This window comes from Scleropages formosus, chromosome 22, assembly GCF_900964775.1.
Source record: "Scleropages formosus chromosome 22, fSclFor1.1, whole genome shotgun sequence".
Taxonomy (NCBI): domain Eukaryota; kingdom Metazoa; phylum Chordata; class Actinopteri; order Osteoglossiformes; family Osteoglossidae; genus Scleropages; species Scleropages formosus.
In genome coordinates this window covers 10,469,180-10,481,245 of record NC_041827.1, presented here as the reverse complement: position 1 = coordinate 10,481,245, position 12,066 = coordinate 10,469,180, and the positions used below count along the sequence as shown (strand labels likewise).

General features: G+C 48.2%; 1 protein-coding gene across 5 annotated transcripts in view; it reads left to right on the top strand.

The window, feature by feature from the left end:
• LOC108918433 (plexin-A1-like) overlaps positions 1–12,066 on the top strand; it is a 170,730-nt gene that overhangs the window by 121,778 nt on the left and 36,886 nt on the right. The gene's annotated exons all lie outside the window — the stretch shown is intronic.

Genomic DNA, 12,066 nt, shown 5'->3' with positions numbered 1-12,066 from the left:
ACTTGTTTCATTGCTGCTTTTATTCCCACTCTCTCATTTGTTTGCATCCTACTTCTTCACCCACTGCCCCTCCCCACCTCCATTACTGTTCTTTGATTCCTTGAGACACTGCTGACATGTTCACAGTGGGGACTGTGAGTTGATGGCAAACCTATTACTATTTGGTCTGTGGCTTTTATACCTTTTTTCCTTTTCTGTTCAAACATGATTTTTTGTGAGTGTGTCAGTCACGACTGTAAGATCAGCCATTTGTCAAGCAGAAAAATTGCAATTGCAGCCTGACTCAAAAGGCTCATTTTCTGAAATTCTTTGTCAAGGCCCAGTGTCTGAATATGCTACAGAGGTGACTAAAGGCAGAGAAGAATTATTCATCCTTGGTAAAACAGGTGTTTGTGTAGCATGTTTGGCTGGCCCACAACTCAGCTTACATTACGGACGGTTGGTAACACTGCAGACACCTGAAAAGAAGCCAGTTTCACAGTGGTAGGGTAATCCCACCATAGAGGCTTTCATTGATGGTCGCTGTAGAGTTCCCTCAGAACAAACTGCTTTGTGATTTGGCAAGTGTCTGTTTGTGTAAGCCATAACAGTGATATAGAACATATTTTCAAATAAACCTCATTGCTAATTTGAAAAAAATAAATAGTGACACTAAAAAGCTTTAAATTAAATATTGCCTCAAAGGTATACACTGGCTTTTCACATTACAAAGACAATTGAAATCAGAAGTCTGTTTTGTTTGAAAACAGTAGTGCTGCTAGTAGTAGTAATAATAAATTATTTTATATGGCACATTTTAAAGCAGTTTTACAGTAAAGCATACAAAAAGATAATGTCCAATGAAAACAGCATTCATGAAATATTAAAATTATATATTAGTTGTATATACAACTATAAAAAATTGATTTTAAAAATGTGTATAATTTTCATCCATCCATCCATCCATCCATCTTCCTCCGCTTTATCCGGGGCCGGGTCGCGGGGGCAGCAGTCCGAGCAGAGTACTCCAGACTTCCCTCTCCCCGCACACCTCCTCCAGTTCCTCTGGGGGAACCCCAAGGCGTTCCCAGGCCAGCCGGGAGACATAGTCTCTCCAACGTGTCCTGGGTCTGCCCCGAGGTCTCCTCCCAGTGGGACAAGCCCAGAACACCTCCCCAGGGAGGCGTCCAGGAGGCATCCGGAACAGATGCCCGAGCCACCTCAACTGGCTCCTCTCGATGCGGAGGAGCAGCGGCTCTACTCCGAGCTCCTCCCGGGTGACTGAGCTCCTCACCCTATCCCTAAGGGTGCGCCCAGCCACTCTGCGGAGGAAACTCATTTCTGCCGCTTGTATCCGCGATCTCATTCTTTCGGTCATGATCCAGAGTTCATGACCATAGGTGAGGGTAGGAACGTAGATCGACCGGTAAATTGAGAGCTTCGCCTTACGACTCAGCTCCCTCTTCACCACAACAGACCGGTACAATGACCGCATTACTGCGGACGCCGCACCGATCCGCCTGTCAACCTGCCGCTCCATTTTTCCCTCACTCGTGAACAAGACCCCGAGATACTTAAACTCCTCCACTTGAGGGAGCAACTCCCCCCTAACCCGGAGGGAGCAATCCACCTTTTTCCGACTGAGAACCATGGCCTCGGATTTGGAGGTGCTGATTCTCATCCCCGCCGCTTCGCACTCGGCTGCAAACCTCCCCAGTGCACGCTGCAAGTCTTGACTTGATGAAGCCAACAGGACCACATCGTCCGCAAAAAGCAGAGACGAGATCTCGCGGCCACCAAAGCAGACACCCTCCGTTCCCTGACTGCGCCTAGAAATTCTGTCCATAAAGATAATGAACAGAATCGGTGACAAAGGGCAGCCCTGGCGGAGTCCAACATGCACCGGGAAAAGGTCTGACTTACTGCCGGCAATGCGAACCAAGCTCCTGCTCCGGTCATACAGGGAACGAACAGCCCGTAGCAACGAGCCCCGAACCCCATAATCCCGAAGTACCCCCCACAGGATGCCACGAGGGACACGGTCGAATGCCTTCTCCAGGTCCACAAAACACATATGGACTGGTTGGGCAAACTCCCACGAACCCTCCAGCACCCTAGTGAGGGTATAGAGCTGGTCCAGTGTTCCACGGCCAGGGCGAAAACCGCATTGCTCCTCCTGGATCCGAGGTTCGACTATCGGTCGGATTCTCCTTTCCAGTACCCTGGCATAGACTTTCCCAGGGAGGCTAAGGAGTGTGATCCCCCTGTAGTTGGAACACAATCTCCGGTCCCCCTTCTTAAAAAGAGGGACCACCACCCCGGTCTGCCAGTCCAGAGGCACCGTTCCCGAACTCCACGCGATGCTGCAGAGGCGTGTCAGCCAAGACAGCCCCACAACATCCAGAGACTTGAGAAACTCTGGGCGGATCTCATCCACCCCCGGAGCCTTGCCACCGAGGAGTTTTTTGACTACCTCAGCAACTTCAGCCAGGGTAATGCACGAGCCCCCCCCCGAGTCCCCAGCCTCAGCTTCCTCTACGGAAGGCGTGTCGGAGGGATTGAGGAGATCCTCAAAGTACTCCTTCCACCGCCCGAGAACATCCTCAGCTGAGGTCAGCAGCGCACCACTTCCACTGTAAACAGTGTTCGTGGAACACCGCTTCCCCCCTCTGAGTCGCCGGACGGTTTGCCAGAATCTCTTTGAGGCCGACCGAAAGTCTTCCTCCATGGCCTCACCGAACTCCTCCCAAGCCCGAGTTTTTGCCGCGGCGACTGCCAGAGCCGCGCTCCGTTTGGCCCGTCGGTACCTGTCAGCTGCTTCAGGAGTCCCATGAGCCAACCAGGCCCGATAGAACTCCTTCTTCAGCTTGACGGCATCCCTTACTTCCGGTGTCCACCACCGTGTTCGGGGATTGCCGCCGCGACAGGCGCCGGAGACCTTATGGCCGCAGCCCGCCGCACCGACAATGGAGGAGCGGAACATAGTCCATTCGGACTCAATGTCCCCCACCTCCCTCGGGACCTGGTTGAAGCTCTGTCGGAGGTGGGAGTTGAAGACCTCTCTGACAGGGGCCTCCGCCAAACGTTCCCAACAGACCCTCACTATGCGTTTGGGCCTGCCAGGTCTATCCAGCTTTTTCCCCCGCCATCGAATCCAACTCACCACCAGGTGGTGATCAGTTGACAGCTCAGCCCCTCTCTTCACCCGAGTGTCCAAGACATATGGCCGAAGGTCAGAAGAAACGACTACAAAGTCGATCATCGACCTCCAACCTAGGGTGTCCTGGTGCCAAGTGCACTGGTGGACACCCTTATGCATGAACATGGTGTTCGTTATGGATAAACCGCGACTAGCACAGAAATCCAATAACAACTCACCACTCGGGTTCAGATCAGGGAGGCCGTTCCTCCCAATCACGCCCCTCCAGGTATCACTGTCGCTGCCCACGTGGGCGTTAAAGTCCCCCAGTAGAACGACAGAGTCCCCAGTGGGAGCGCTTTCCAGCACGCCCCCCAAGGACTCTAAAAAGGCCGGGTACTCTACACTGCCGCTAGGCGCATAAGCACAAACGACAGTGAGAGACCGTTCCCTGACCCGAAGGCGTAGGGAGATGACCCTCTCATTCACCGGGGTAGACTCCAACACATGGCGGCTGAACTGGGGGGCTATTAATAAGCCCACACCAGCCCGCCGCCTCTCACCTTGGGCAACGCCAGAATAGTGGAGAATCCACCCTCGATCGAGTAGAGTGGTTCCAGAGCCCAAGCTGTGAGTGGAAGTGAGCCCGACTATATCTAGACGGTATCTCTCAACTTCCCGCACCAGCTCAGGCTCCTTCCCCGCCAGTGAGGTGACATTCCAAGTCCCAAAAACCAGAGTTGGCGCCCGAGGTTTGGGTCGGCCGGGCACTCGGCCCCGACCACCGCCCAACTCACAATGCACCGGCCCCTTACGGTTTCTCCGGCAGGTGGTGAGCCCACCGAAGAGCGGCTCCACGTTATGGCTTCGGGCTGAGCCCGGCCAGGCCCCGTGGGCATAGACCTGGCCACCAGGCGCTCGCATGCGAGCCCCCCCCCCAGGCCTGGCTCCAGGGTGGGGCCCCGGTGACCCCATACCGGGCGGGGTAAACGGACGCCTTGCTTTTTCCTTCATAAGGGGTTTTTGAACCGCGCTTTGTCTCGTCTGTCATCCAGGACCTGTCTGCCATGGGAGACCCTACCAGGGGCATGTAGCCCCAGACAACATAGCTCCTGGACTCATTCAGGCACTCAAACCCCTCCACCACGATAAGGTGGCGGTTCACGGAGGAGAGGTGGCGGTTCACGGAGGAGATAATTTTCAACATATCAAAAAATAAACTCAAAAGCATAACATGATGAGAGAGGAAAAAAGGAACATTTAAGTGAGATGTTTGAGGATAGTTCTAAATATCTAAGCCTGAATTTAAAGGTTTTCAGAGTAGGAAAGTCTTTGATGATCTTTAGAATTTAGAGTTTAGAATTTGTCAGGAAAAAGCCCTGTCTCCCATGGAATATAGCTGATCATGAGGGAGACCAGAGACAGATAGCAAAGTGTGGAACAGACTGATAGATGTCAGAGAGGTAGGGATGCCATTTCTACCACAATGTCACAGTCAATAAATGTTCTGTTTTTTTGGATTTACCTATGATAAAAATACTCGATAAAGCTTAGTATTTTAACTTCAAGCTATATTCAAAGTATTTTATTAAATAAAAAAAATTAAAAGCAGTTGGCAAATCATAGACATACATGTCCACTCCAGCTTGATCACCAGCACTCATGAACACCAGACACAAGCTGTAAATACTGTGGAAAAACTTCAGTGGAACAGATCCTGCAGTCCTATTTTGTTTGAGTGACTTTACTGCTAACTATTGGCTGTGAGCAGAAATGCAGATTGCTTTTGCTTTGTGAGAATGAAAGTTTACAAAATATATTTGTAAAGAAAATAGACATTAATTAGAAAATGTTCCCATATTTGAACTTTAGTAACTGAACAGTTCTAAATCACAGATCTATAGGATGTATAGTCAAACCCTTCCTTTCTGAGACATCCTCTGGAAGTCGAACTACAGAGCATTCACAAGACATATGGAATAACTTTTTGTTGCCGTTGTTTCTTGACCACTAGTTTCCTTTAATAACTCCTCCCTTTTCTGTATAAGGTACAAGTCTGCTCATCACTGAGGCATCAGACAAGGTTAGGATTACTGCTCCATCAATAACTGCCCATGAGAAAGCATGGCCAAGGTTCAGCTTCTGTTCAATATGTCAAGTCAGTTTAGTCATGCATTTCCAAATGAAGTATTCTTTTTACCATTTTGAAGTGTTGTTTATATATTGACGGAAGGGGATTATAGAATTAATGAATAATTTTGTTGCTGTGGCCACTGAGGGGTTACTTGTTGGCTTTTTCATGAGGGGGAAAAAAAAGAACAGTGTTGGCATTTGTGGGAGTGAGAGTGTGGTATGTCTTATCGACTAAATAAACAAGAGTGTTAATCCCGTACTTAGCCCGTGTGAACTCCAGCGTGCAGCCTGTGTATTGTTCAGTGTATTAGCTCACCATGCCTGCTCAATAGGAGCAGAAACGGGCTGAATTCATCAGGTTGCCTATCTGTTTACATTGCAGAGAAAGACTGAGTGGACTCCTTCACTGTTTACTGTGTGCTCAGTTCAGTCGCAGGTGTGTAGGGTGTCTGCGCTGCCCCAGAACAGGGACTGAGCCAGTGTGTGGATGCAGAAGACATCCATCTTTGTGTACACAGATTGTTTTGCAAACTTTAACTAACTACCTTGTGTGATCTGGGATATTTACTGAGTACTCAAGTAGTGTGTCAAATAAGATGAACTACTACAGGATAACAACAGGTTTCCTTGATAGCATACTCATGTCAAAACTGTGTATTTCTTTAATGAAAAGTCCATTAAAACCTCAGTTTTTTGGCATCTGAGTATTGCTGAAAATGCAAACTGCTGTGTCTCATAGCTGTAATTTTGATAACGGTCCGTACTGCCGCTGATGCTCCGAGACATTTATTTACATTTATTTAATCATTTAACTTGTGCTTTCTGCTGACTTACAGTTTTAGGCTACTTAAAATCTTTTTTTTTTTTTTGTTTTTTTTTTTTTTGTTTTTTTACTGGAGCAATTCAGGGCAAGTACCTTGCTGAAAGGTACTTCAGCAGGATGTGGGATTTGAACCTGGATCCTTCAAGTGGAAGACACCAGCTGTGACCACTGTGGTACCTGTATTGCCCAGAAAATTGCATTGCAAAACAGCTGCATTTTTGGACAACTCAAGCTGTAGTAGGCATGCCTTGGGATATTTACCAAGTCAATCAAATTTTTGGTTTGTTGGCTATAATGATTTCTTAATGAAACAAGTTACATATTGGCCATGCCGGTCAAACTCTATATTCCCACTTAACCTCCAAACCAGCTGTTGCTCCTTTTTATATAATCCAGAGCTGGTCCTCACTGATAATCTCTCATTATTTTCGTAGGTGGTAGCAGACTGGTATGGCCATCCAGGTCAAAGGCATTAGTTTTATGCAGCTGCAGAGGTTTTTGACAGTGGGGGCCAGTGATGGTCATGTATTGCACGGCACCGGTGGAAAGCAGGATTTAATTTGCCAGAAGCCATACAGTACTTGCAAGTGCCTGGCTCCTGAGGAAGGGAACGGAATGAGGAGGGACAGATAATATCACGGACGGCCTTACACCATTATCTTCACGCTGATAAATTGCTGGCCTCCTCCATCACCCATTTTCCTTCATTTCCAAAGGAAAAAAAGGAACAGAAAAAAAGAAATTGGGAGGCGGGGGCCGAGAAGGGGAACCTTGTTCGGAATCTTCTATATCTATCTTAGCAGCAGCTGTTTTTAAACAGAAAGGGAGAGTATCAGGAGAGTTTGATGGGATCCAATTAAAGGCAATGCAGATAAAATGATGATGAATTGCAGGCTGACTTGGAGACGACGGGCCAGTCACATCTCTGCCTGTCCCCGGCCCCCAGAAGAGAGAGGGAAGAGAGGCGGAGAACGAGGGATAGGGAAAAGTCGAGGTCATCAAATAAGAGGAGAAAATGAGGACACAGATATTGACTGTGCCGTTTCCTCATGGGGGTGTGTGGAAAGGAAGAACTGAGGCTGCTGACACGGCGGGGTGAGGGCTGGGAGGGTGTGCTGAAGCAGAGACTGAGACCGTTGTTTTGTCTGCCGGGCTCCGCCTCCTACCTGCAGAACAGGTGTAAGGATGCTGAGCTTTCCTCTAGTACTGCTTCTTCCTGCTGAATGTGTGTGTGTGTTTCTGAACGGGAGCAGCGTTTATTGTACTTAGTTTCATTGAAATTGGTGGTACCTTCGCAGTAACCCATCAGCAGTTGCTCTCCAGGGCACGTCTTGTGAAAGTCACGAGTTAGTCGTCAGTGCAGCCGCTGCTGGAAGTGAAACAAGGCATACATGCGCCAGGTGGCCATTCCTGTCACCGAGCCCGGGTGGGAATAATCACCGGGCCCTGGGAGCTGCCCATCATTCCATGTCAACCCACAGATGTGCAATGGAGCAAGCAGGGCTTCGGCAGCAAAGCCATCAGAGCCTCGTCTGCCCAGAGGCCGGAGCAGCAGGAAGACATGCATCATTTCAGCAGGTTTTCCTCCGGCCTTCACGGTGTATACTGTACACATGACACAAAGGGCACAATAGTTTCATTCTGTTTGAGTTACAGCAAACTTGGTATTAATCCACCTGCGGTGCCAGATCTTTGAATATGTACTGCTGATAAAGTAGGGATAAAGTAAGGAAATAAAGTGGGGATTCAGTAGTGTTTTGCTGTGAATCAGTTCATGTAAATCAGTTTTTAATGGTGCTGTTTGGTCTAAACTGCCTACAGTTGAAAGCAGGATGCACCCCCCACCCCCAAAATAGTCTTCCTCAGTATGCAGACCAGCTTTGTGGTAAATCAGCCCCTTGGGTGGGGTGGGCTTCCAGCCCCATTGCCAGCAAAAGACCTTGCGGTACCCGGGGGAAGAACCCGACAGAGCAGCCCTGCTGACAGCGGCCCTAAAAGAGACAGTAACGAGGGCCGGGCCGCTGCCCATTAAGCCCAGGCGAGATAATGACGGCTCATTGTACAACCCGGCCACTGCTTCGGCTTCCCTCTCCTGCACCGCTTCAGCAGCGCACCCTTAATTAGCCATAAATATTTCACTTTTGAGGCAGGCTCAGCAAGGGGGTGTAACTTTTTTAAAATATGGTTTTTAGGAAGTTTTTAATTGGACTGGTTGATTTGAGTCGTACAGCGGGATACATGCCTCACTTCGGCCACAGCGATCCCTTTTCCCAGTCCATAGTGTGTGAGTACGGAAGGATCGGAATGAGAAGATTGTCGAGGGACAGGTAGGAGAGAGGGGGCAACTCCCCAATGAGGCTGGATCCCCCAGCTAGCCACATTCAGGCTTCAACCCCCTTCCTCTTCTCCTCCCTCCTTGCTACCAGCCAGCAGCCATTCCTCTCCCCGACTGACAGGCGGTGCGATGCTGCTCTGCTCTCGCTCCCTGTCCCCACTAAATAAGAATTAATTGCAGGCAGGCTATCAGCATATGGCAGCCTTGCTTCTAACTCCCCCACCCCACCTCTTCCCCCCGCCCGGATCGCTCACGAAAAAACACCTCTCGTCAGGTTTATGTAAATTTCCCCTGCGGTTCCCACTCTAATTAGCTGGATCATGCACAGAGTTAAAAGATGACAAGTTGTCAGAAGGAGTTAGGCGCGAAGAGAGCATCCCTGCACACCGCACTGTGGTCAAATTATCTTTCTTTCCCCCACCACAAATAATAGTCTGTAACGAGGAGTAGCAAATATGCAAAGTGCAGAGCAAGATAGCCGTTGTTTCCCTCCTCCTTCCTTAACCAATAGAAGGGTGCTTTTGTTAAATCCCTAACTTGCCTTCAGAGATGGATTCCTGCTGAAATCTGGTGTCATTCCCTGCGATAATGGAAAAATGTTGGGAACAAAACCCGCGGGACTGGGGGGTTAAGACATGCTTGTCGTTCCTGCTCACTTACAGCACTGTAATGTCTCACTACTAAATAACACCATCTGCTGCTTTGCACTCGCTGCTGCTCCATGGGGCTAGAAATGGGGACTTTGTGTTCAGCAGTAGGGGGGTTCGGTGGCGCAGTGGGTTGGACCACAGTCCTGCTCTCCGGTGGGTCTGGGGTTCGAGTCCCGCTTGGGGTGTCTTGCGACGGACTGGCGTCCCGTCCTGGGTGTGTCCCCTCCCCCTCCGGCCTTACGCCCTGTGTTACCGGGTAGGCTCCGGTTCCCCGCGACCCCGTATGGGACAAGCGGTTCTGAAAGTGTGTGTGTGTTCAGCAGTGTTTTACTGTGCCTTTTACTGTGTTTTGCTACACCCAGCACTCACCAGGTGTCTTCTGCTAAAAAAAAGTCCTGCTGTCTTTTTTGCGTGTGTCTTGTCAGTCAAAAATTCATGATCTCAGCACTGGTAGGCAGCACCAGCATCTGGCCCTAGTGTGCATTTGCTTCACTAATTACTCCATCAACAGAGTTTTAAAACAGTTTATGTGGGATTATGGCTGTTTAATGAGAAGGGTGTTGCTAAACAAGGAAGATAAAATAGGGTTCTTTCTCATAGTTAACTTGCTATACGTGTGCACAGAGCTCACTTTAATGAGGTACAACAAACAAATTGACACACTAGGCTCCGGTACAGTCTATATGAAGCGATAACGCGCTCAGCATGGTAGCGAATGTGTCTGCAGACTGATTTCAGCAGGGCAGCCGGTGTTGCGTAAGAAAAGCGTATGAAATTTTGCCCACAAACACATAAAAGTGCCATTTGTAAGGCGATATGGAAATGCTCGGGCCTGCGAGAGCGCAGTCTGATGCGTGCCGCTCCAGTGTGGCCGTCGCTGGCTGCGAGCGCCGATCCCACGTTGTGTTTGCATGGAACCTAGCCCTCAGCGAGGGTCTATTTTTAGCCATTCGCTCAGGTACGCCTTCAACATGACTAATTACAGTGGTGTGACCCCCACAGAAGGCATGTTTCTCCTGCATACCTGGCTCCCTGACACCCCACTTCTGTTATGCTTCCCTGTGGACCTTAGTTGCCTGCTTTTTGTTAACATCGGCACTTTTTGGCTGAGCGAATGTGCAATTTCGCATTACCTTTGCTCGTGTTTGCCCGGTTTTCCCACTTCTCCTTGAGCTATGGCTCTGTCCGCATGGGGGGTGCTGCAGATCGGGGTGCCTTCTCCTCACTTGGCCTCATTATTCACTCTCAGGTGTTCATTTCTTTACTCGCACAGCTGTTTCCATTGGAGGAGCTCATGTCTCCATTCATGGTATTAGTGACCTCTGGAAGATCACACTGAAGTAGGCTATAAATGCATTGTGTGTAGGTTAAAGTGGGCCCCGTGCCACAGATATATGACACGCAGCAGTCGACTTGGTCATCTCTAAAGTCCACCGATGTATTATTTTCATTGTTAGCCATCTGACACCATTATTAAGTAGTTGAGACCGTACTTGAAGGCAGTCTACAATGCCCTTCAATTGCAAGGTCACAACTATACTACCCCCTGACCCAAAGGTATCAGCAGATGTACTGGTTTACAGCACGTCTGCAAAAAACGCTCTGGTTGTCTGCAAACAGCATAAGAAAGAATGAAGAATATACATGGGGCAGGTTCAAAGAATGGAGGGTTTCAGTTCACCATGTGCCTGAAATGGAGTGACAGAATGCAAGCGGTCTGTTGTGCAGTACTGACGCCATTGTAAAGCTTGTGCTATTACCAACAACTGGATTTCTGCCAAAAACTTTTTTTTGAAAAGGAAAGTTACTTCTTTTTTCAAATAACTTGTAGTAGATGTCCCATGTTTTTTAAATTGATTTGCTACAAAAGTTATTTAAAAAAAAAAAAAAGAAAAAAACAGACTCATGAATAAGGGGCAGGATTAGAATTTTTTGTGCAAAATAAGGGTGTTTTTTTTTTTTCCCCTTCCCATGATCTGAACAATGTATGTTTTGCAAAATAGAGTGGAAAACCAAAGTGGAATATGGTAAAGATGGAGTGTTCTTTCCAGCAAGGCAGAGTTTTATTCAGAGCCCTGTGTGTGTGTGTGTGTGTGTGTGTGTGTGTGTGTGTAAACAGCAGTTCATTATATGCAGCGTCTCTCCCAGACTGACAGTGAGTAACTTGCAGAAATGTTAGGTTGCGAATCCCTGTTCTTGCTTGGCAGGATTTCATTCTAAACAAAGCCTTAATCTTTAGTGCTCTCACTTGCCTCCACTTTTTTCTGTTTCGCCTTTTGTGGTAAAGTTCATGATTCTTCTTTATTTATTTACATTTTCTTGTTTCTGCTTTAGTTTTACCTTTATCTTCCCTTTGGTACATAAGATTCAGTGAAATTCCTGTATGATTTAAAAGCATGGTATTGCGAAAAATGTCAGGCAAATATATCTAGTACTTGACAAAGTACAGTGAATTCTTTTTCTCGATACTTTCACAGAGTTGATGGCGTGTTGTTCTTTTCATTGCTCTATATGCATTCAGCAGCAGAGGCACAGCAGCAAGTGTACAAGGAGCAGAGTCCAGTGTAAAAGAGATATCGCCCTGCATGGGGCAGGCGAACGGACTGTGTACTCCTCCCATCACCTGGAGTCATTGCCATATAACATTCGCATAGATTAATATTTAACATCGCTTTGTGTTGGCAACATGGGACTCCTCTACAAAGTTGGTATCGCTCTACAGGATGCTATGCCAGCCGTTTTAAAGTTTAAACAACCTTTCCTGCTGTGAGGTTGGTATGGAATGTGTGAGTCTTAAGGACAGAGAGTGTGTGTAAGGTGGCTAGGCTCCTGCTTTATTAAAAACGACTTGCATAGTCCATGACAAATGGAGATTTTGGAGGGTCAAAGCAAAAATAGCTGGGTGGCTCTCGCACTTCCATGACCACCGTGGCCTTGCGCCCTTAGGATTGCAGAGCAAGGTGATAGTTGGTGTAGCGCTGAGCAGCGTGCGCGATGGGAAGTGCCA